Here is a 25369-nt window from a genome sequence, read left to right on the forward strand (position 1 = left end):
CTCTACTCTCTTCTCTCACCTCATAGCCCTTGAACAGCTTGCTATGAGGCAGGTCAAGAGGTTGTCATTGTTATTCAGGGAAAAGGGTGCTTCGTTGTTTTAAAGTGTTTAAAAGAAAAGAAAGATTGATTGGTGCCAAGGGAATGCTAGAGTGTAATGGATGGAAATGATGGAGATTACGGGGCGAGTTGTAGCCAAGTAGACATAATTGAAAAAGTCATTAAAATCAAGGCAATTACTCGTCAGGGAGCGTTGGAAGGTAGCTGCAGCACTGCAAGAGAATAGACCGGGCCATGCTGCTGCCTGGTTTCAGGTTAGCCAGAGGAATGGGAAATAAAGAAGAAGGAAAAGCAAGAAGAAGAGGCAGATGGGATGATGTTAGTCAGGGTGGGTGGGTTCGGTGAGAGATTTTGCAGGACAATAATTATTTTCAGGTTGTCCTTTGGAAGCTACTGTGATAAAATGTAGGCCTGACAAGTGGAGGAATAGAAGGGGCAGGGGGAGAGATTTTGTTGGTTTGATTAATGCATTTATGTGTCCAAGTGTAAGTTTTGTAAAAAACGTCACATTCAACTGCCTTGGTTACTATAGGGCATGCGTGTGTATTGTGTAAGCTTGCACAATCAGTAGTGCGTGTTTATTTTGTACTGAAGTATAAAACAAACAAAACTTCACACACAAGCATGTGCATGACACTTGTTGCACCCTCCCTCTGAAAAAACCTTAGGTTCTCACTAATTGTATTTGGTGATTTGTGTTTAGCCTTGGACTTATTCCTTTGTGTAATAGAATGCTGTTTCGTTTGGATTTAGCTCATCAGCAAGTGCAATACACCATAGATTTATCATTTTGCCTATCCACATCAGCTCTTAAGTTCTCCTTAATTTAATACCGCAAAATATTCCATTTACCCTTACAGAGTGAAGGACAAGTGCTGACGGCAATTAAAGCTTTTTTTCCCTTGCAAATGGCATTCATTTGTGGGTTTTTTTCTCCATCAGAGAACCTCTCAGTGCTCTCATATTACTGAATCACTGAAGCATGCAGGCTTTAGTCAGATCTATGCTTTGGACCAGATTTGAACTTGCAGCTCCCCCCTCCCGTTGGGAGAGCAAATGTACAGAAGTTACCCAAAAGGGAATACATCACAGACATGTAGCCATTGTTGAAGCCTTATTTTCTTCAGCAGTGCAGCAGCTCTAAAAACTCCTTCCCTGAGGACAATTTTTAAAATAAAATCAAAATAAGTTTCTTGTTCAGTCATCACAAGGAAACTTGAATGCTTTTGCATTCAAGTTTTCAAGAAACACAAGTTTTATGTTAAAATAAGCCTGATCAGCTCTACATAGCAGCACTTTGGAGGGAAAAAGTTTCAGTGATTTGTCCCATCAGAAAATGTCTCCGTGTTCTAACATTACTGGATCATTGAAGCGTATGTGATTTGGTCAGATCAATGCAGCTTTACTAATCTACACAGCACCAATGCAACATTCATACAGGGTAGCTGTGGGGGTCATCCTCATGACGGATCCTTGAGTAATATATTTTGTCTCTATCAGTGGCCAGCAGTAGAAGACAGTGGCTGTAATGTAGAGTTAGCTAATATAGCTCTACAGTAACTACGTTTGAATGTTTTAGAAACAATAATTTGAAATTGATCAGTCAATCAACTTAACAGAACAAATTATTGTTATTTCTCCACAAATATTATTGGTACTCATATTTGGACTGTATGTCAAGTCCTATTGTCATAATATCTCTACAGCAGTTTCAACATGATCCATTTATTGCATTGCTTTTGTTTCTAAACATCCCTGTCAAATCAATAGTTGCAAATACGCATATGTAAAATATTTTGCACTATGTCCAAACAGTTTCCCCCTGCCGGCAATCCCTATAATTTTTCCACAGTTTGTGGTCCTGCAGAGTTTCTTGTAGGTAGTGTGTTTGCATCGGATACACTTTCCATCGGAAGACCTATTTACACAATGCCATGATATTTCAAGAACAATACATTTCCACACCAGTCACACATTAATGTCTCCACATAATAATTGTAGCAGACCTAAAAATTTTTAGTTATGCATTTTAATAAATTTATGAGAATTGATACCCAATTATGAATTCATAATTGAAGATTCATAAAATCAAAATTTTCCTCGTTTCAGGGCACCACCGGAGTTGTTATAATCCTAGAGTCTCCGGACCTCTAGGTAGTTTTGAATAATTATACAATTATTACTAGTGATCAGTTAATAATCGCTCAATTATCTTAAATCAATCAGTCAGTCTCATATCTAAAGGGTCAACTCTCTTGGCAGGAACTAGAAATAGGCAACACACACAGCTCTTGATTATATTACAGTGAATTTATTCTCTAACTAAGGTGATAAAAAGATGGTTGGATACAGGGAACATAAACATTTGCTGAACAATGAGCCTGGAGGTTCGATTGTGGGAAACATTTGACTCATACGGCATAGAAGAGCTAATTAAAGTAAACTAAGGCTATGATTTTAAGAGTTAAAATGGACATCTGATCACAGAACGTGTGTTAAGTCTTACTGCTTGTCGACTGCTTTTGGCCTGTTGCTGGTCCCACGCTAGCTGCCCGATCCTGGCTTTTTGCTAGGGATTCTCCGGGGTTCTCCGTGTCTGATTGAAAACACCTCCTCCGTCTGGCAATTTGGCTATTTTCAGGTTTCCTTCGTTGTAGCTAGCGAGACCACGTGGCTTGGTCTGACCTCGGTGAAGTTGGCTCGACGAGAAAGGCTTAAAAATGGAACTTGGTCGTTCCTGAATTAGTCCAGTGTAACTTAACGGACTGATAACTTTAACAAACAAAAGAAATAAAGAAAATAAAACAAACTGAAGGCAGATCGATGCCGCACTTCACGTGTGTAGCTTCAAGCGAAACAAAAGGGCCTGTTTCGCTGGTCGACTGAGGGCGTTGCCTGGCGAGGCACGCCAAACGCGTGCCGAAGCGTCCAGCGAGCAGAACAGAGTGGAAGAGAGCCAACAGCGAAGAGAAGAGAGCGCGCGAGGTCGCGTGTCGCTCTTTTGTTGCCTGGGGCGTGGTTCCCCAGGGGGCGTCTCAGGTTTCCCAAGGGACTGCCTTTCTAAACTTCATGTCTAAAGAAAAGAAATCTATTTGCACGTATTATAATCAAATATTTTCCACAATCGAACCTCAATGGTCGAACGGTTGTACCGTTCTAGGCATTTGGTAACAGGAAACAATTGTCACATTACTGGTCAGGATATTTATACATTTAACAGCGTTTCCAACGAGGGCATGTAATACTTATTTTGTCCACTTGGGGGAGCTCAGGTTACATGAGGAAAGCTTGGATTAAATCAAAGATCGTCTCTCCTTAGGAACCGGGGAATTTGTTGATTCATCCTTAAATTCAAGCTGGCAGTTAAGAGTATAGTAAAACATTCCTTTGTCATCATTTCTAAAGAAATTTTGTAGGAAAGTATTATGAACAAGCATTGATTACATTAGATGAAGGAGTGTCTTGCTGAAAATAAAAACACTGCACAAGTAACTTCTTTTCAGCACTAATATCAACAACAGATAGCAACAACAGTTAACATAACTACTCAAATAGAGGCAAACGTAACCAGGTAACTAAAGATTTAATTAAACTTAATTAAATGCTTTGAGTCTTTGGAGACTGCAGTCCTTTTACATTGAAAGTTCAGTGTCTGGACCATGTCACACTTGGGTGAGACAGGGGTTTTCCTTTTTGATGGGATAATAAACAAAGAATAAGGTCAGTTGGGGCGGGGGCCAGTTTTGATAGGCTGTTCAGGGAAATGCCAATGGCTGGTTCGTGTCTCTTTGTCAGTTTAACAGTCAGGCCCCGCATTATCAGCTTCGGAATCAAAAAGGTGCCAGTTTTATGGTCGGGATAGCACTTAGAGAAAGCAACTTTGACCCCTCCCCATCTTCTCTGGGGAGGAGAAAGGAATTTAGGGTAGCTCCAAATTTATTCAATGTAAAATGCACAAATCCACACCGTTGTTCACTACATAATTGATGGTGTCGACAACACAGAAGTGTGGTATTGCGTGAAAGTGTCCTGATATACGTACATCTTAAATATAGAACACATTTTTCATTGATTTCTACCCAGTCTATAATGTGTGGCTTTTTGTGTGCACTCAATGTGCATGCATTTGCAAGTGTTTAATAGATTCATGATTTAAATTTATGATAAAAGGTTAACTCTAAATATAGCTCTTACACGCTCTCTGCCTCATCCTGGCATTCTCTGTTCAGGTGTGTGTATGCTTGTGTGTGTCCCTGCATATGAACATATTGCTCCAGTAACCCAGCAGGCACACCTTGCAGCACATTATCATGCCTAACACACACCTCTTTCCACTGTGGCATCTCGGCGATGACACACACATGTCAGGATACACACATGGCTTGGACACCATCTGTCTGCTTGTGAGTGTGTGTGTGAGTTGCTGGTGGTTAAGGAAAATGTGCCATGTAGTATGTTCATGTTAGTGAAATGATATCTTACAACTTTTAGCCCTGGTGTTTATTAAAGGATTTCTAGAATGACACACAATTAAAAATGGGCAATCGGCATTTACTCATAGGTCAAATGACTGCAGTTTTCAAAGGCATTTATCGGCTCTAGCTCGGCAGTAATGGAAACACGACACCTTGTGGACACCATAGACTGTATAGGTGGACACGCTAATTCTCGCCCCTTTTCTTGTGCGACTTATTCATCTGTTTGTATTTGCGAATGTCTATAAACCTCTCATCCATATGTTACTGTTGTATTAGTATGCTATGCTAATAGTCCGACAGCTGTGACTTTATATCCATGCTGTGACGTCTTCCAGAGCACACTGTAAACGCACCTGTCAACTGCCCAGAATGGTGGTGTCAGTCACCTATTTTAGCGGGTTTACCCGCATTTAAAAAAAAAATGCAAATTTACGTTAATTTTGGTGTGAAGTAGATATTGTATACATATGACTGCAATGAAGTTTTACTCTTGAGTAGGCTACTCTTACTAAATGTGTTAACGCAGGACTGACGGTAAAATTAGCAAACATAAAAACAAGTGACAGAGAATCTAACAATATGTGCCACACCATTTATGAAATGTGTTTATGCAGCACTGAGCACCTTACTGAAAAATTGTTACAAGGTTATACAGGTCCCCTGCGATGGACTGGCGACCTGTCCAGGGTGTACCCCGCCTTTCGCCCGATGTCAGCTGGGATTGGCTCCAGCCCCCCCGCGACCCTGTACGCAGGATAATCAGTTGACGATGGATGGATGGTTATACAGGTCCTGATATTTGTCAATTAGAATTGATTGAAACCTGCCATCTGTTCTGGAAAAACACCATTTAGCTCACGGCCAGTGTGCCCTGGCCCAGTTGGCCCCGTCTGCGATGGTCACAGAGAAAAGTTGGTGGGACTCCCCGTGCAAGAACCCAATCTAACAGCACAGTGGCAACTCCCTTGAGGGCACAAACACTGTTATTTCAGTGAGGTCCTGGAAATTTAATCCAGATAAAAGACATTGAAAAGCTTACTTCACAATACTTTTGTTTTGGTTAACACAGGGCTCACGCTGGGCGTTCCTGGCCTCCTGGGGCTTGCCCCTAATGATGAGTCTGGAACTTGGCATAGCCAAGCCTCTGTGTACTACACTGATCATCACTGCTAACTCCCTCTGTCAGCCTGGGGTTTCTGAAGCTGTGCCAGGTGTCTCCTCCAAAGCCCTGCTTTTTTTTTCTCAGTTGTTTTTTTGAGGACATTCACCAGGAAGGCACACAGAAGTTCATTGTCCACCCAGATTTAATTTGATGAAGGCATATTATGATTTGACCAATACCGATTACTGAACAACAACATTATAGAATAAGTATTAAAATTAAGAGATGAAAAACTATCATGAACAACTATATATTGGCAGGCAACATGTACAGTGTTTCCCACAGAATGGATAGGAGGGGGAAATGTATTTCTTATTCTAGTATGTTCAAATCAGTATGAAACTATCTGCAAAAATGTGTGACTTAAATTGATAATTGAGTGTTATACTGCGGAATAGAATATTTATTAATAGAGTTTTTGAGTATTATGGTAGATTTTTGTGAATTGTCATCTTGTGAGTTAGGCTACTCGTTTTAAGGCCACAAAAAAGCCAAGGATAAAATAGAATGTACCAGTCAGAAGTGTAAGTCAGAAAGCTCACCAGAATATCTGCTTCAGCTGGCTATCTCTCCTGTTAGATTTTTCATATTTAACGTCTTCTGTACTGCTACAGTTGGAGTCATTTGAGATCCTTAAGATGCTTTGCACTATGTTGCATCATGTCTCAACTTGCCTCAGGAGATCCACAGAGACCAATTTAACCAGTGCTGATTTGCTCTACAATCTATCAGTTTTCTGCATATTTCCATTTAGCTAGAATTAATGTCCTGCTCTGTTTCTGGAATAAGCCCTGGCAATTTAACCTTGCTTCTTGCTAAATTATAATCTGCATGTTATTTCATGTTGTGCTTTATCCCTGATTGATACTGCAATTTAATGATTCCACCTATAATGAGTTTAATGAAAGCTGTTATATTTGCTGTTGTAAACACCCAGCAGGCAGCTAATCTTTCCTGAGAAAAATACTGTGGCTTAAAAGAGGTGATGCTTTATATCCTTCAGCTAGCCAATGTATTGTCTTTAAATAAACTTTTATTATTGATAGATTATGATAATTTGGTGTTTTGGATTTAGATGGGTAAACAATTAAGCAAGCAGAAAAACACAGAAAAAAGAGACAACCAGGCTGGATGGTTATTGAGTAGTCATAGAAACAAATCTTGGAAGAAGAATATTTTTAGGGTGTTTAAAAAATGCCAGTGTGTTATGTTCCCTTATGGCGCTTTTCCATCACCAGTACCAACTTGACTCGACTCGGTTTGGCCGTGCTCCGTTTTCCATTGCAAATAGTACCCAGAGATAGTTCCCCTCAATGTAGCTGGTCGTCATAGCAATGCCACACACAACTGCCGCAACGTAATGTTCAATGCGACACACACACCAGCGACCCACACAGCTTTCTCTTCATTTAAGTTAAAACATTTCAACATTACTCAGAATTTAAAGACAGAGACGCGGTATGAAAACCTTACAGCTGTGTTTTCCTCTGCCGTTGTTGCTGCAGCGGTCTGTGTGACGGTGGAAGCAGAGGGCTCTGTGAGCGGGCGGCTGGCCGGCCTCGGGAGTTCCTCCTGCGGGTTGGTGCAGGCGCTCCGGCCGGAGCTCCTCAACTCTGAAAACTTTCAAGCACATTTTTGTTCTGCCATCACCAAAACTGTCAGTATTCAAAATCTACACAGTTGAGTTCTCACCTCAAAACTTCTCAGAAGTGGATTTAGTGATGAAATTCCATACGAAAACTTTCTGTTGCTGGCCTCTGTCTGGCGCGCGCAATGATGATGCTGTGAATACTGACGATTCTCTCTGACCAATCAGTAGTCTCCCGTGTTTACACGTCACATTTTAGTATTGCCTCAGCTCGCTTGGAACCTCGACGGAGGTGATGCGAAAAAAAGGCTAATGGCGCCTGTCAATCAAAGGGGCCACGCCGCTAATAATGCAGAACTTTAAGGCTTAATATAATTTAAACAGGTGAGTTATAAAAAAATTCACAAAATTAGCGATTTGCATTAAAACCATTTTTTGTACCAGGCTGTAAACATGTTTTATTCTGCTGTAAAGTTGGGCATTTTAACATGGGGGTCAATGGAGATTGACTCCCTTCTGCAGCCAGCCTCAAGTGGCCACTCGATGAATTGCAGTTTCAGATATTTCCGCATTGGTATCGGAAGTGAGAGCCGGAGGTTGCCGCTTGGATTATAGTCTGTGCGCGCCACTATAATCTAAACAACCAGAATGCAATCATTGGGAGATAGCAGAAGTAATAGGGTTCAAGGTGAATTTAGTTTGGCTATTGTGGAAAGGATGTGACTAAAGGAGTAAGATAACGAATGGATGCAAGTTATATAGTGATAACTTCAATTGGCTATGAGTTTCAGGCTAAAGCTAAAGGCTAAAGGACATGACCACAAAATGCGGAGTTTGGTTTTGCCTTCCTGCTTGTCATTTTCTCCACCGTCTGGTGTCAAAGGCTCACAATCGTCTGGCTCGGTTTATTGAGTTTACGGCCCTCAGCAGCTTGGCACACCACACGGTCTCTCGAGCGGGTCTTTGGCCGACGAGAATGTCCCAGAGTCCTTTGTCTGGCTGGTGGTTTCGGGAAACTCTCACAGTAAACGGGCTGTTAGCCCTGTTTTTTTTTCAAAACTCACTTCTTCGTTGCTTGCATCAGCTACTATTCTGCTTTTAATGTGAGGTCTCTGGGTCGGATTCAGCCCTGTGTGCGCTCCCGAGCCTCTCAGACTACAGCGACAACATGGCAGCTAACGACATGCAGTCCACTAACACCATAAAACAACTGCCACACAGTAAAACACAGGCTCCATGTAAGGATACAAAACAACATTAAAGGTTCATGTGCTGAAGCCCATCAGACCAAACAGATTCAGATGATGTCGAGTAAGAACAAAGTGAGCATTAGTAAAGCTGGAGAAACACAGAGAAAGTCACGTTAGCTCGCCAGCTAATGCCAAGCAGTTGCTAACGTTATCCGGTGCAAAGTTATAACGCTTTCCACATTAATTCACCAACTAACGCGACCCATATGACTATTTTGTGTACCACAGATATTATGTCAAAGTGTCAAAGCCTGCAAGAAATGATGTAACAGTAAAAAGCAAATGTGGAGCAATTTGTTTACTATCCTATAGTGATGCAGCCAGGAGCAGCCAGCTAACGCTACATTAGCTCGGACCTGTCGCTGCCTGCCCTGCCTTTTACCGATACTCAGGTACACAGTTTCTCCACTTCTCTGTAAGTCGCTGTAACGGGGGTTATGTACTGTAACCCGGATTCTATGAGTATAGGCACAGCCCTCTAAGGCTATCGCTGTTGGGTTTACCCCCTGCCACCGCTGCTCGTGCTCCAGCTCAGCTCCATCAGAGCATCCACACTCTCCTGAGAGAGCCGCGCTCTCCGGAGAGAGGAGTCCAGTGCCACGCCAAGGTAGGTGAGTCTCTGGGAGGGGAGAGGAGCACTCTTCTTCCAGTTCACCGTGAAGCACAGGTAAGACAGGTGTGCAAATAGCTGGGCCGTCTGCACCACCGCTTCGTCCCAGGACGGCACAAGCAGCAGCAGGTCATCCAGGTAAAATAGGACCCTGATGCCAGACCGCTGCAGTCGCTCCAGGGCCGTCTCGATACACTTGGAAAAAGTGCGTGGGCCAGGGAGTAACCAAAGGGCAGGCGGTTGTATTGGTAATGGGCACCCTGCAATGAAAAGGTCTCACCATAATCGCTGTGTTGAACACCGCCCGTCTTCTTCCTGACCAGGAAGTAGCGGGAGTAGAACCCCTTATTCCTGAAGCTCCGCCCAGAGGGCGGCGTTCTGAGCCGAGGAGGAGACCACAGTCTCCATAATCCCGGCGAAGGAGGTGGGGGGGCCGAACTGCAGCCTGTGATCCCAGCGGATCAGGCTGTCCATCCATCTGTGCATTGAGCAGGAAGCAAGCCACTCCGAGTAGTGTCTCTGAAAGCGGTCGGACCTGCTGATGAGGCACTCTGATGGCCCTGAAGGGAAGCCCCTCTGCTGCCCTTGCCACCGTCATGGTTCGGGGGGGTGCCCAGCCATGACCCATGTGGGAGGGACCCCCTCAAAGGGCGGGGATGCCGGCCGTGGGGGGGCCTGGCAGGCAGCAACCTCCATGTTCCACCGAACAGGAGAGCTTAGCACCTGGCGGGGAAGGGAGGGTCACGGGTGCCAGCACACGCCACCATGCAGGAGGGAGCGCCTCCCTGCGTGGCAGGCATGTGCGAGTCAATCTGATGGCAAGGCGCGGCCACTGGGGGAGGCAAACCAGTACTCGCTCCACCAGGGCGCTCCGCCGCCTGGGGGCTTGTGGCATCGGAGCCAGACTGCATGAAAGCCATCCGGCCAGATGCAGCCTGTACATTATGCCACTCCCCTGGGGAGGGGAGGGAGGCAGGGGCTCATCGCCGCGATGCTCGCCCTGCAAGGGAAGAGGGCGGTGGAGGTGTACATGTGGGCTCAGGCCAGCCACCTGACCATGTCAGGGAGGGGGGCAAGGGGAGAGAGGATGTTCAGCTTTGCAGCAAGCCGAGGCTGCTTGTTAGCCGTTTGGCTAACCCACAGCTGGCTCACACAATGTGTTCTGTGGTTTACAAGAAACACAATTCTCCCCAGCGTTACTGTCGCCTGCCGTGCCTAACGTGTTTGGCACACACTTGATGCTGTATATGACACATGTACAGCGCACAACACAGCCTGTCACACTCATACAGTTTCTGTGGGGAGGGGTGTGTGTAGGGACCTCTGATCGTGAACAGAGTGTACTGCTTGTTGCTTTGAACTTCAAGCTGCAGGTTAGCCACAAGGCTAACGGCAGCTGGCTCACACAGTGTGGGAAATGTGTGCTTGGTGTGGTTGGTTCGACTGAGACAGGCACAGACAGCATTTGTTCAACAACTTCCACAAAAGGAGCAACAACATTTCACACTCTTTTTCGACCCATAGCTTACCAGTGGTCCGCTCTGACCGACGAGGGTCGGCCAGCAGCAATGAAACCGGTTGCTAGATGTCATTAGCCGCAGCTAATTTGGAGCAACGTGGGCACACGGGGTCTCCCTAGTCGGCTGATCCAGGCAGATGTAGCTAACGTGACGCATGTGAGCGTCACGTTAGCTATCCGTTAGCTCAAAGTTAGCTCCCTGTTAGCTTGCTTCGCCACAGCAACCGACTAGCAATGGAAAGAGTGGAGCTATCCAACTCCCGCTCTTCTGTCAATAGCAGATTGAGGGCTTCGTCCAGAGAGCGGGTGGACCGCCACACCTCCTCGTTCTGAATGGCAAGCTATCTGCCCGGTGCCGCCACTCTTCGGGGAGGCAGAAGGGCGCAGAACGGGCAGTGCGAACCGAGAGTGAGCGCTCGGCTGGCGTGCTCTGATCGGCGTGCTCCGGTCTGAGGCACGCCTGGCAGCGTGGACAGAGATCACCCAGCACTATGTAGCCCGTGTGGTAGACGCCGCGGCGATTTGCCTCGTTCTGGCCGGCTTGCTGGAAGACATCGTTCTTCTTGTTTTCCAGCTGGAAAATCTTTGCTCTATAGACAAATCTTCTGCTCTTTATACAGCTCAGTGCTGATCCAAGAAGGAGCCGAAGGCTGGGTCTCAACGTTGTGTATATATACAAGGTGCGGACGTAGGACAGGCCCACGCTGTGGGTGGGCGTAGACTAAAATTCACAGTGCTGCGTAGGCGCGCGGAAGGGGTAAACCCAACGGCGATAGCCTTAGAGGGCGAAGCCTATACGAAATAGAACCAACATGACCCACATAATATGCAACCCAGGGGAAGAGCCATCAACTAACACTACAGTAAATTTACTAACTGCAAGTGTGACACAATCTCGTTATAATATTCAGTCCAGCTCCAACCCGTTTCGTTATCATCCGATACATTTAGCTGTGCTGACATTGCCGAGCCTCTGGTGAAAGATACACAGATAATAAAGATAGTTACTGAAAGCAGCAGGCGAGCTAACGATGTAGCACGTCGGCTATATGCAGTTACTGTACCGTGATCATGTAACGAGCATGGATTAGTTCAACCTGCAGCTGATAAAACATTTGCTGTAACGTTGCACTAGGGGTTTACCTGAGCTTCCAGCATGTTGTGTGAAGCAGTCTCCCTGCCTGTCTATAGCCGCTCTCACTGCCTTTTTTCTGGGAGGATTGTGCCGATATGCCGCTGGCTGCGCTGAGTGAAGTAACGTTACAGAGATGGTGTTGATCTGCCTCTGAGACGGGAATGTTGAAGTAACAGAGCCTGAACATGTCTGTGTGAAAAGCCACAGCCTGCATGCTGGTGTTACTGTGTTTATTGCAGGATTTCTGTATGAAAGTGGTTGTGTTTCGGATTATGCTTGCTTATGAGTTCAAGCGAGCACGCGTACAAGCACACGCCTGGTTGTAATCTTAAAACCAGCTAGTGGCCGATGGAAACTCCATAATGCCCCTTTAACAAATAAAACAAAAGGAAAATCACCGAAGGTTTGCGGGACCTCGTGAATATGGCTCAGCAAATTTCTATAAGACAAAGAAACTTGAAGTCGCGGACTTACTTTGGGCCGGCCTCTTGGATGCTGGACGTTGCTAGGAGAGGGCACAAGAGCAAGCAAGAAGAGCAGAGAACAGAGAGAGAAGAGCTCCCAGCTCTGTGTTTTGTTTGTCACTTTCCCTTGGGGTGTGTCCCCAGGTAGGAGGGCTTTGTTCCTCCTCGGTTTCTGTGTTTTAAACTTTCAATTTAAAGGTAATGTCTTAAAGTCTATTTGCACGTGTTTTAATCCAGTACCTTTCCACAATACCAACTCTTTTCTTAAATACCATAAACAGTTACACAGTTCTTAGTTTTAAGCATTTGATAAAAAGAAAGAAAAAGCTATTATGTTAATCGTCAAGGTTGAAACAACAAAGTTGAAACATTTCATAATGATCATAGCAGATGAAAGAATAGCTTAACTAAATACCAGGATAATATTGATTGTTAAATGTTCTTACATAAGAAAACATATATATATATATAAAGATATAGGCACAAACAGTAATGTAAATTGACCACAAGGAGAGTTTAAGAACCAAGACATGTTATACCTCTTTTGTCCTCTGTGGGACACTGGTTTCATGAAAGCAGACTGAAGATACTTTGACTACTTAAACTTTATAGTTAATTCAATCCTTGGCTCAGGAGCCAGGAAAATGGATTATATAACACAGGATAATTTTCTGTACCATATTATTTATAAGAAAGTATGTAGGAAGGTGTTAGGAACATAGATTTTGAATAAAACATAAAACACAGGCAGGAATGTGAATGAACATCTGGGAATGAAATTAAGAGGACTGCAAATTAACTTCCTTATGGTTCCTCCTTTTCAACATAGTTGCTAAAGAATAATGACATGGTAATAAACTACTCAAAATCGAAGTGGCGAGGGCCACTAAGTACCTTTAAAAAAGATTATTTAATTCAAACAAGGTAATAAGGCTAGTTTATAATTGTAAGACATTCTTTGTTCACAAAAAGAAATTTGAGGCTGTCCTTTCTCTGTTTTTGGCATTCATATCAGTTTGAAACAGCGCGAATAGGAAGAGGCAGTGTTTGCTGTGTGTGAGTGTGTTGAAGAGTCTATGTTTATGACTTTTTGGCCATTTCAGGTTGCTTTCAGGTTGCTCGAGGGGTGATAACTCACCCCTTTTGACATAAAATAATTAAGTGTCCTCTGGTTGGTTCACTACACACAAGTGATCCTGTGATCCATTTTTAGATTTATCCCACTTTAAATGTTTGATTAGCATGCCAATAACTTTTGAGTGTTGGTATAAAGGCTCAGTAAAAACAGGTTTGAACCCAAAAACACAACTCCGAGACCAGACCAAAAATTTTACTTGAGGTTGAAAACAGGCAAAAGTCAAAATTAGGGCTGTTTTTCGATTTTGGAATCCAACGATTATAAAAACAAGTTAATCGAAATAAAATGATCATTGTGCCACATGCTGTTTTGCAATGACACTCGTTTGTCTTGTGTTCTAAATAAATCCAGCGCACCCTTTCCTGTACTGCGGTGCAAATTACCTGTTAGGGCATCACGTGTGAGAACAGGGACCTAATTTATAATACTTCGCAATCATTTCTGACAGTGTGCTTATGTTTGATTCATAAAAGATACTGAGCATAAAAAGCTTAAGCAGGTTCTAAGAAGCCTATTTATAACATATAGTGATCTAAAAATATCAAATAAAATGACAGCAACTGCTTTACAGTTAGCAATTGCCTCTTATATAATGCTAGCAAAAATGAGGGTTTAGTAAGGAATAGCCAAAAATGCACGCACACTCAGGCATGAAAGACAAGATCACGGCGATGGTAGAGGAGATTGAAGCCAGGCAACAGGTATGAATCGGTGGACTAAATGGTGGGATGACACAAAGCCAAACACAGAGCTTTGAGTGATCATATTGTGCACAGCTTATTCAGAGTTCACCACAGGCGTATCTGCGTCCCAAACTGCAATTGCCCTACATAACCAGCAGGGAAATCTCTTACATCAAGTCTAGACTTTGCTTAGAGATGAGATCATTTCCGAGTCAAAGTAAGTGAGTCGCAGGATCTGAAAGGCCAGGAGGCACGACACAAAAACAGACAAAGAAAATTTCAGACTAGGAATTGGCTTACATGGTGGCAGTTTGATTATGGAGACACATATGGAGACATGTACACTATACATATAGCACCACACTTAGCATTTAAAATGACCTTTTACAGGCATGCCCAGTGAATCACCTTACAGTCCTGTAGCATGGAGGTGTCATCACAGTAAGTGAATTTCAGGAAGTGGAGGTAATGTGATGTATGAATCCATCTACAGGGATGACTCATGCTACAGGATGTGTGTTGTGTGGGGTTTCTTCTATCACTAGACCTCAATTTGTCTGGTTATATCATTTAGAAATCATTGGTAATGTTAGACATTTAAAGGTTTGTTTGCATTTGAATGTTCCATTACAAAAAAATGCAATTTTCTATCTTAAACACAGTGTTCATTTGTAATTGATATAATATATAATATAATACTGATTGGGCTTGACTCAATTCTTTATTTTTGTCATTTGCAATAATAATTGTCATCATAATTAACATTTTTAGGGTTATTGTCGAAGTTGTAGCTCTGACCCTCACTGTCATCATTGTTGTCGTCTTTGTAATACAGTTCCTCTTTCACATCTACAAACACACTTTCTCTTTCGGCATGTTGTTGAACTACACTGTGTTCATCCTGCTATGAGTTTGTTGCATGCGAGCTGAAAGTATCCATAAACTACTCGAGTTGTCAAGAGTTCACAACTGATGGAGGCTTTCAGTTTGCATATTGAAAGCAGCAAGGTCTTTTTCAGAGCAGAAAGGGTAATGTATTCTGTCTGACTGTTGTTCTCCAAACTCCTTTTCTTTGCTGGAGCTTGAGTGCACTTCATTGGCCTTTAGAGTGAGCTGAAAACTTTCTATTTGCTAATACGCTCTCACTAAGCTTGTCTACTGTTCTAGTTATTTACTATGCATATTACTTTGACACACTCCAACACTTACAGATGTTGCTTTAAAAGCATATTTGTGTAGGTGTCTGAGTGTCATTTACAACTTGCTTTGAAAGTGGATATGCGTATGTGTGTGTGTCCAACGTGCATGTGTGTATCATAATGGACTCTGCTTCTCTGCCTCAGCATCCATCTCTGCCTCTCCTATTCTTCCCCTTTATCAGTACCTTGTCTTTTTCCGGGTTTGACAGCTATGTTTTGCAGCAGGTATAAATGAACTCTGTCTCAGTTTCAGAATGATGGGGAAGAAATTAATCCTCCAAAAACCCTATCAAATACAGCAGCTGATGAAAAACCTTGAGAAACTGAAATTCTAACATGTCACAGACAGGAAAAAAAATATTTCCTGGTTTACAGCAATAGTGAAATTACCAATAATGTGTTTGTGGAACCTGAAATCTATAACATGGAGGAACATGTAAATCTTAAATATATGCCAAAGAAATCGGAAATTGTACGGTTTCTTGCTGCTTGCTTTCTGCCAAGCAGGGGTTAACTTTGAAATGACACTGTCATACCACCTTACATTTAGAACTTTGACAGCACATTCAGAAAGTGGATGTGCTGGTTCAAAGCTTTTTGTGCTTTGAACCTATCTGCCAGCTCCTCTGCCAGTGGTTTTCTGCCTGACAATTGGGTTTGTTGCCTCTTTCTCTCTGTGTGTGTCCTCAGTGTCCTTCAGCATTTGTCTCTTTCACTGTGCCAGTATGGGAACAGATCATTTAGCTGGCGGGCATTCTGGACTCTGCATGTGTATATGGTGTGTGTGTGTGTGTGTGTGTGTGTGTGTAACTGGACTAATTCTACATATGCATTGTATTGACAGTACATGCTCATCTGTGAATGCAGTATCGCTGTATGGGCCTGTGCCTGCTTGCCTACCCCTGTGTGTGTGTGTGTGTGTGTGTGTGTGGGGGGGGGGGGGGGGGGTAAAGGTGTGTGAGGCATGTGGATAAGTACACTGTAATCTAAGAGACGGTTTTCTGGTAGGTGGGGAAGATATCACCCAGCTCTTCCAGTAAACACACTCAGCGGGAAAAGGAAAAGATGGGAGACACAGATGCTTTTTACACACACATGCGTGCACACACTGACACAGATAACGCTGTGAAGCCAAGGCTGCCTTACTGCAGTGAAGCAGTTTTCCAGCAGAGAGCATTGCTGTGTGTGCTATCCAGTCTTAAAGTGTGTTTCTACAGCCTTCAGAACACCTAATTCTCTCACAACTATCAGGTGCAGTTTTAATGTTAGTGTCCTGCGTCCTGATGATGAGTTGCGGCTTTTAGCTGAAGTTAAAAGCTGCCAAGGTGACTTTTAAGAAATTCTATGCAAGCTTGAGTAGGAGGAATGTCATGGTAGTGGTATCCCCTTGCCATCTACTCACTGAGAGAGCATCTGTGGGAGACTGGGGCAGAAAGGGTGGTGTTCAGCTGCGTCACCTTGGCTGTGGCTGGGGAAGGGTTATTAGTTGGCCCGAAGGCTGTTGTGCTCTTTGGCACTGTTGTTGTGTGTGTGTGTGCATTTGAGTGTGCGCGTGCATGAGTTTGTGTCTGCCAGTGGTACTGCAGTGTTCCATTTAGTCAACATCTCCTAGCCAGCACCCCCACTGTACTGTCACCATCATTATAACTGGCAGCTGGCAAGCTACATACTACTGCAGCTGCCATGCTTTGGGCCAAAGAGAGAGTGAGCAGGAAGAGAGAGTATGAGAAAGAAATGAAACATGAAAATTGTGCAGAGTATGTGTATGAGTGAGAGAGAGAAGGGGGCGGAGTGAGAAAAAGTACGAAGATGTGGGATGAACGAGGATGGAATGGACAGAGAGTACATGTAGAAGATGCAGAAATTTTGAGAATGGTATTGGTTAAAAAAATTAATGAGAAGGAGGGAAAGAAAAAGAACAGAGTGCATGAGAGAGTGAAAAGAGAGAGAGCTGAGTTTTGGTGGCAGCCATCCAATACCCAGCATTCTGAGACAACTACCAAACCAGACTTGCCAATTACCGTTTGAAGGTCAATCAGTGAAAGTGGAATCACAGTACAATGCTGTTTGTACACTCTCAGTGGATAAATGATCCAATATAAACACTCTAAGACTGCTGGGAAGCTCACCAAAAAACAACAACTGTCAGGGAAAACAACCACCAAGTGAAAACTTTTCCATCAAAGCTGCTGAAGAATAAGGGTGTGCTTACAATTTACAGCTTTCTAGAAGTAGTGCTCCCTCAACTGCAGTTTGTGCTGATAATTTAAAAAAGCCAGTTGCAGGATATGCTATCTTCTGTAATGGCCAGCTGCAGGTGCTGCCTCTGTCAGCAGTCAGGACTTAGGCACAGCTCTTGCACACCTGGTGGGAACTCCCTTAAGTCATTGAATGTACTTAGTATTGATTCCTTACTATATGAACAGAATAACAGCTGCAGTCAACCTTTCTTCCACTGCATGCACCATTGTCATTGTGGTGGTTGTTGTAAACTGTCTGCTGCCAATGTACCATAAAACCCAACTTTTTCATATTCTAAATTAAGCGTCCTCCCTCATCTAAAAATGAAACTGCTCTCAACATTTGAAAATGTACTTCTTGCCAGGTACAGTGACACCGCTCCACAACACTGATTTTTTCCATTTATTTTAATAAATGAGCTGTTAGGATGTAGAAATCATGAATAGTGTGAAAACAATGAGATAGAAAAGAATTTTGTTGCTCTGATACACCTAGCCCTTTCAGTTGTTATTGTTGTTTTACTAGTGTATGATCACTCAAGTCTGACTGACTGAAGACCAAAGGCAAGTAAAGTAAAATAACTTTATTAGTAGTACTGACTGAAAGATTATGCTCTGGAGCTACAGTTTGTGTATATCAACTACAACCAACTGAAAACTAGATAAAAAGTCCAGAGTCTACCAAGGTTTCCCCCATGACCTGGCCCGTAAAGTATACCCCAAAAGCCCTTGCGAGGCAGGGGCAACCCAAAGTCCAAACAGTATGTAATCCAATTCCAAGGGTGCTAAAGTGTCCTCACTGTGAAAGATGTTAAAATTTGCCTGCTCTGTTCCTCAGGAAAGGGGCCCACTCAGGGTTAGCTGCAGGGGGGCCTCACATGTTTATGTTACGGTGCTGCCCATGATGTTCCAACAAGCCCATAATCAGTATTAGTGTTAATTTGTTATGTGTCCACTGTCCCTCCCAGAGTTATACCTGGTGATTTCTGAATGATGCAGAAACCTGTAGAACCAGGGAAGAACAATGACATTGTTAGACAGGAAGTCTAATGAGGTGTGAAATCAATATGTACAATCCTGCCTCACCCAGGGCATGCTGGGTAATGGAGTGTCAGGAGTGCTTTGGAGCTGTTTTAATCACAGGGACCTTGGATTATCCACTCGTAAACAGGATGTTTGCTGCCAAAGTACTGCAACCCCCTGAGTGTGTGTGTGTGGTTGTGTGTGTTTGTGTGTATCTGTGATTACTTTTTACATAATTGAAGTAAACTGTGCGTCCATATGCCTGTAACTGCGTGAAACAAAATCAGGAGTGTATTTGTGCATCTTTGCATGAATTTAGTGTGAGTAGGACTGTGGGACCTCCATTATAACTGTGTGATTGTGGCTTCGCTGTAAGGACCACAATACTCTCCTCCTCCTGCCCCTTATTCATTCTCTCTCACCAGAGTTCTGTTTCATTTGCCTTTAACGTTGTGACAGAGCCCAATCCTGATCCTGCGTGTGAAGTAAGGGCTCTTCCTGCTAATCACTTGCCTGCACGCTCCTCTATCCCCACCACAAAGTTGCCACAACCATCTGCATGCTAATGCTACCTGAGCCTCAAATCTAGCTCAAGCTTGCGTTTGCCTGCATGCTAATGAACTTGTTAGCAATATCTTGAATGCTAATATTGCAATAGCCAAAGGGCTAATGTGCATCCTGAATGCTAATAATATAAATGAATGAATTGAATAGCTACAGGTAGCACTGTATCTTTAATACATTTTGCAGGTAGCCTTTTTAACTCTCATTCCTTGAGCAATAATGATCTGTTGGATAGCTGCCAGCATAAGACAATAAACAAGATGTTTCCAGGATGATACTGTAAAACCTGAGATAATGTAGTAAATAGTGTAATATTGACTTACAATCTGTTTCACTACGTCAATCTTCATTTATCCTTTGTTATTACTCTGCCTGTCTATGGTGTGAGGTACTCTCTGGGTCTCAGCAGGTCTAAAACGGTATAGCCGTGCGCTGTGGTAATGTTGGAGTGAGCTAGCACCCTGGGGCTATGAGTGAGGGTTGAAAAACTGCACGGTGATGTGTGAGAAAGCATCGATTAATTGAACGTGTCTGTCAGGGCCCTTTGTTTACTGGCAAAGCTAAGTGTTGGGGTCAGACACCGGGGGAGATGTATCTGTTGGATAGAAGTGGAGAAACATTGTTGCTAAGTCCTTCAGTTGCTCCATCGTCCTCTCCCCATTACACAAAACCACCGCAGACACAGCAGATGCTGTTGAGTGGGTATTTGAAGGGTACCTTTTCCATACAGGCTCCATACTTCTTTCACTTTTCAGGCTCCATTGTTTTCATCAGTTTGTGTGGGTTACTACTTCTCTGAAGCTGCTCTCTCTGTTGACTGTCTCTCACACTGCTTTTAAATTTGCACTGTGCTAACGAAACAGTGTTATTTATATCCATTAAACAACCATGGCTCTTCTTTTTTAGCAGACTGGAATCATTTTAACTTTAGTCTGTGTACTACAATTCAAAGACTGACTTGTTCTTTACACTTCGTGCCACTTCATCTGGTTCTGTAGTCTGGCTGACATGATTAGAAAACATGAGACAGCCCCATGTGGTTAAGCTTTATCCCTATTTGAGAGGAAATAGGCCTTTCATTCTCCCTGAGTCCCTATCGATCTGAAAATGAGAAAATGGAAAGATTACTCTGTGATGGAAAGTGCTGTTAAAGAGCTGGGGAGGTAAAGAACTGAAAATGCCCAAGTATTTATCAGTTCACTGGCATTTTTTTAACCTTGCTTATCCATGGAATGCTTGCTGATTGTGCATGCTCCTTTGAGCAGTGCTCCACAACACAGTTACTGTTTTCCAATTCAGGTGCTGGATCCTTCAAAGCTGAGCATGCCTGACTCCACCTGCAGGTGGATCACTGACTTCCTGACGGACAGGAAGCATGGGAAAACATGTCTCTGATTCCAGGACTGGATCCCCTCAAGGCTGCGTTCTTTCCCCCCTTCTTTTCTCCCTGTACACCAACAGCTGCACCTCCAGTCATCAGTCTGTCAAGCTCCTGAAGTTTGCGGATGACACCACCCTCATTGGGCTCATCTCTGGTGGGGATGAGTCTGCCTACAGGTGGGAGATCGACCATCTAGTGACCTGGTGCAGCCAGAACAGTCTGGAGCTCAACGCTCTGAAGACAGTAGAGATGGTCGTGGACTTCAGGAAGAGCCCAGCCTCACCCTCCTCCATCATCCTGTGTGACTCCCCAGTCACTACTGTGGACTCCTTCCACTTCCTGGGCACCATCATCTCCCAGGACCTCAAGTGGGAACTGGATCACCTCCATTATCAAGAAGGCCCAGCAGAGGATGTACTTCCTGCGGCAGCTGAAGAAGTTCAGTCTGCCAACGACAATGATGGTGCACTTCTACACCGCCATCACTGAGTCCATCCTCACCTCCTCCATCACCATCTGGTACTCTGCTGCCACTGCCAGGGACAAGGGCAGCCTGCAGCGTATCATTCACTCTGCAGAGAAGGTGATTGGCTGCAATCTTCCTTCTCTTCTGGACCTGTATTCCTCGAGGACTCTGAGGCGTGCTGGAAAGATTGCAGCTGACTCCTCCCATCCCGGTCACAAACTGTTTCAGACTCTCCCCTCTGGCAGGAGGTTGCGGTCCATCAGGACCAAAACCTCTCACCACAAAAACAGCTTCTTCCCATCTGCAGCTAGCCTCATCAACAAGGCCCGGGTCCCCCACTGACACTCCCCCCTTGCAAATGATACAAATGTCTCTGCACATGTAAATACTGTTTCATCTCGTGTCGTGCACAGACCTGGCATGTTGCACATATTTGTTGTTGATTGTTGATCTTTGTTGTTGTATATTTTTATGTTGTCAGTTTATATATTTATATGTACACAATATTCTCTTCCGCTGCGTTACTTCGGCACGGTACAGACCCAGAATAATGCACATGTAAACTCAGCAAAAACAGAAACGTCCCTTTTTCAGGACTGTGTATTTCAACAATAATGTTATAAAAATCCAAACAACTTTACAGATCTTCATTGTAAAGGGTTTAAACAATGTTTTCCATGCATGTTCAATTTACCATAATCAATTAATTAACATGCACCTGTGGAATGGTCATTAAGACCTTAACAGCTTACAGAGAGTAGGCACTTAAGGTCACAGTTCTAAAAACGCAGGACACTAAAGAGACTTGTCTACCGACTGTGAAAAACACCCAAAGAAAGATGCCCAGGGTCCCTGCTCATCTGCGTGAACGTGCATTAGGCATGCTGCAGGGAAGCATGAGGACTGCTGATGTGGCCAGGGCAATAAATTGCCATGTCCGCACTGTGAGACGCCTACGACAGCGCTACAGGGAGACAGGAAGGACAGCTGATCATCCTCGCAGTGGAAGACCACGTGTAACAACACCTGCACAGGATCGGTATATCCGAATATCACACCTGCGTGACAGGTACAGGATGGCCACAACAACTGCCCGAGTCACACCCGGAACACACAATCCCTCCATCAGTGCTCAGACTGTCCGCAATAGGCTGAGAGAGGCTGGACTGAGGGCTTGTAGGCCTGTTGTAAGGCAGGTCCTTACCAGACATCACCAGCACCAACGCCGCCTATGGGCACAAACCCACCTTCGCTGGACCAGACAGGAATGGCAAAAAGTGCTCTTCACTGATGAGTCACGGTTTTGTCTCACCAGGGGTGATGGACGGATTCGTGTTTATCGTTGAAGGAATGAGCGTTACACCGAGGCCTGTACTCTGGAGCGGGATCGATTTGGAGGTGGGGGGTCCGTCATGGTCTGGGGCGGTATATCACATCACCATCGGACTGAGCTTGTTGTCATTGCAGGCAATCTCAATGCCTTGCGGTACAGGGAAGACATCCTCCTCCCTCATGTGGTACCCTTTATGCATGCTCATCCGGAGATGATCCTCCAGCAGGACAATGCCACCAGCCATACTGCTCGTTCTGTGCGTGAGTTTCTGCATGACAGCAATGTCAGTGTTCTGCCATGGCCAGCGAAGAGCCCGGATCTCAATCCCATTGAGCACGTCTGGGACCTGTTGGATCGCAGGGTGAGGGCTAGGGCCATTCCCCCCAGAAATGTCCAGGAACTTGCAAGTGCCTTGGTGGAAGAGTGGGGTAACATCTCACAGCAAGAACTGACAAATCTGGTCCAGTCCATGAGGAGGAGATGCACTGCAGTACTTCAAGCAGCTGGTGGCCACACCAGATACTGACTGGCACTTTTGATTTTGAGCCTCCCTTCATTCAGGGACAGATTATTCTCTTTCTGTTAGTCACATGTCTGTGAAACATTTTTCGTTTATGTCTTATGGTGTTGACTCTTTTAGTGTTTATACAAATATTTACACACATTAAGTTTACTGAAAGAAAAAACAGTTGAAAGTCAGAGGACGTTTCTTTTTTTGCTGAGTTTATATATCAGCAACGTTGTTCTTCTATTCCATATTTATATATTTCTACATTTATTTATGTCGACTCTATGATTGTCTACGTGTAGCACCTTATCACCACAGCAAATTCCTCGTATGTGTAAAACACTACTTGGCAATAAAGCTTCTTCTGATTCTGATTCTGATTTTCAGTTGGGTGTATCCTATAATTCCTTGGCGCATCAGTCAATTTCCAACTTGTACAGTTTGGAAATATAATGGAACTGTGTCATATTTAGGGCTGAAATAATTCATCGATTAAATCGATTACTAAATTGCATCGACGCAAATTCTTTGCATCAAGGCTTTGTTTAATCCATATAATTATATAGCATACTGTGTCGCACGGACATTTATTGCTGTTGCACATCACGCTTACGCTGTGTGAACATGACGTGATTATGATGGCGCTGTTTCCAAAGTGGAGGAAGAGTGAGAAAATAGTGAGGGACGAAGAAGAAAGTGTCCAAAGTATGGGATTATTTCAAGCTAAAAGAAAACAACAACTCTGTAATGTCACAGTCCGTCCACTGTAAAACGAAACTTATGTAGCCTACCAACAGCGCGACAGCACCTGATCAGAAAGCACCCGGTATTCTGCCAGTGGACCACAGACAAGGTAACATTAACAGCAACTTTAGCATTTAACTGAAATCATGATAGATTGTTGAGTTGAAGGCTAGCCAAAGTAAGCCACAGTCCTCAGCTGAAAATGTACCCACGTGCATTTGTTGTTTTCCTGGTTGGGCCGTGAGTTTGGGTTGTAAGGTCATAATCATGAGTAAACTGGGTGTTGGGGAGGTGCACGTTAGTATAACTTGTATAACACTTGGGTGATATTTGTGTTGGTAAAGCACTTGTCTGGTTGTTGGTGTGTTGATGTTGTTGTTCTGATGTTTGCTGTATGACACACTATGAATTTCCAAAAGGACTAATAAATATCTATCATCATGATCCTGTTACCGTGGGGGGAGGGGTGGGCACCGCCGCCAAGCAAAAGTACTTCTTAAATGACGCATTGATGATTCGTTGAAATAATCTATAGAAGCTTTGAGTACTAAAATCATCGTTAGCTGCAGCCCTAGTGAGATTATCAGTAACTGGTAAATATTTAACATGATCAATTAATTAATTTAAAAGCCACTGCAGGGTGTGAATAATGACAGCGAGGCATAAAAGCCACTGTTCTGATTAACACCCTGGACATCTTGTGAATCACACGGCATTCCAGAGAAATGGAAGTTATATGACCATATTTACCATGAACCTTATACACTAGTACGCTATTTGTCATCCATCACCTGTTTAAATGAAACATTATAAATCATATTGTAATCCCAGGTGTCATTAGTTTTTCACCACTTTCCCAGCGTTACACTTACAGGGAAAGGGAGAGATTGAAAGAAGCGGGACACGCTGACGTATTTGCAGCAGATCTCTGAGTGTGCATATTTTATACCGGTAGTCAGCCTAACAGTACTGGGATATGACTTTTTGGTCCATATCGCCCAGCCCTAGCCTGAATGTTAGTTTTGCTATCTATGAGGACAGACCAGATCATTATTAAGCAAGGAGGCACCAGTTCAGCCTATAAAGGACCACGTTTGTTGGCCTTGTCCTTCAGAGAATCCAGCCTCTGAATTGGGACACAGAGTCACACCTGGGACCTCTACAGTCCTCTACTGCTGTACACTGAGCAGCTCTGCTGAGGTTGATTAGGGTCAAGTGCCTTGCTTAAGGGCACTTCAGTGATAATTGTTGTGGGAGCGTAGAGTGTTACTCATTTGCTTTCTCCTGTCAAACCTGTTTGCTGTGTTGGCTGTCTGCCAACCTTTTGTCGACTACTGTGCTGGCTTTGAGCTGACAGAATGTACAGTAGCGGAAACCCTTGAGGGAGTGTATGGTTCTGCCTGTGGATCCGCAGTCAAATTTTCTTGACTGCCCATATTCAGTCCTATAACACTACTGTGTAAAGAAATATTTTGCCCCACAGCCTTAAGGAGAACCTGCTCTCAGTGCACTGTCCAGTCAGATAATGCTGCACAACATGCTACAAAAATGCCCATTGGACATGAATTTATTCTTAAAAAGTTAACATTTAAGAGCTAACTTTTATCAGCCTTGTTTAGCCAGTTCATATTTGAGAGTTGCACTTCTGCAGTTTATCACCTTATTTTTAATCTTGCTGTCCCCTACATTAATGGTCTATCATTTTGGTTGTTGTTTAAAAAAAGGCAGACATACAGTAGTTGAAGGGAGTTATATTCACAGCAGGACTATATCTCTTGCACCAGCAGAGTTGTTTTTATGAGACATACACATGCCCATATTGCTG

At 43.8% G+C, this 25369-nt stretch overlaps 1 protein-coding gene across 2 annotated transcripts in view; it reads left to right on the top strand.

Moving 5' to 3' along the window:
* ctnnd2a (catenin (cadherin-associated protein), delta 2a) overlaps nt 1–25369 on the top strand; it is a 308492-nt gene that overhangs the window by 41458 nt on the left and 241665 nt on the right. The gene's annotated exons all lie outside the window — the stretch shown is intronic.

Source organism: Micropterus salmoides, unplaced genomic scaffold (assembly GCF_014851395.1).
Source record: "Micropterus salmoides isolate LMB-PRFRI ecotype aquatic unplaced genomic scaffold, ASM1485139v1 Ms_hic_scaffold_1, whole genome shotgun sequence".
Taxonomy (NCBI): Eukaryota; Metazoa; Chordata; class Actinopteri; order Centrarchiformes; family Centrarchidae; genus Micropterus; species Micropterus salmoides.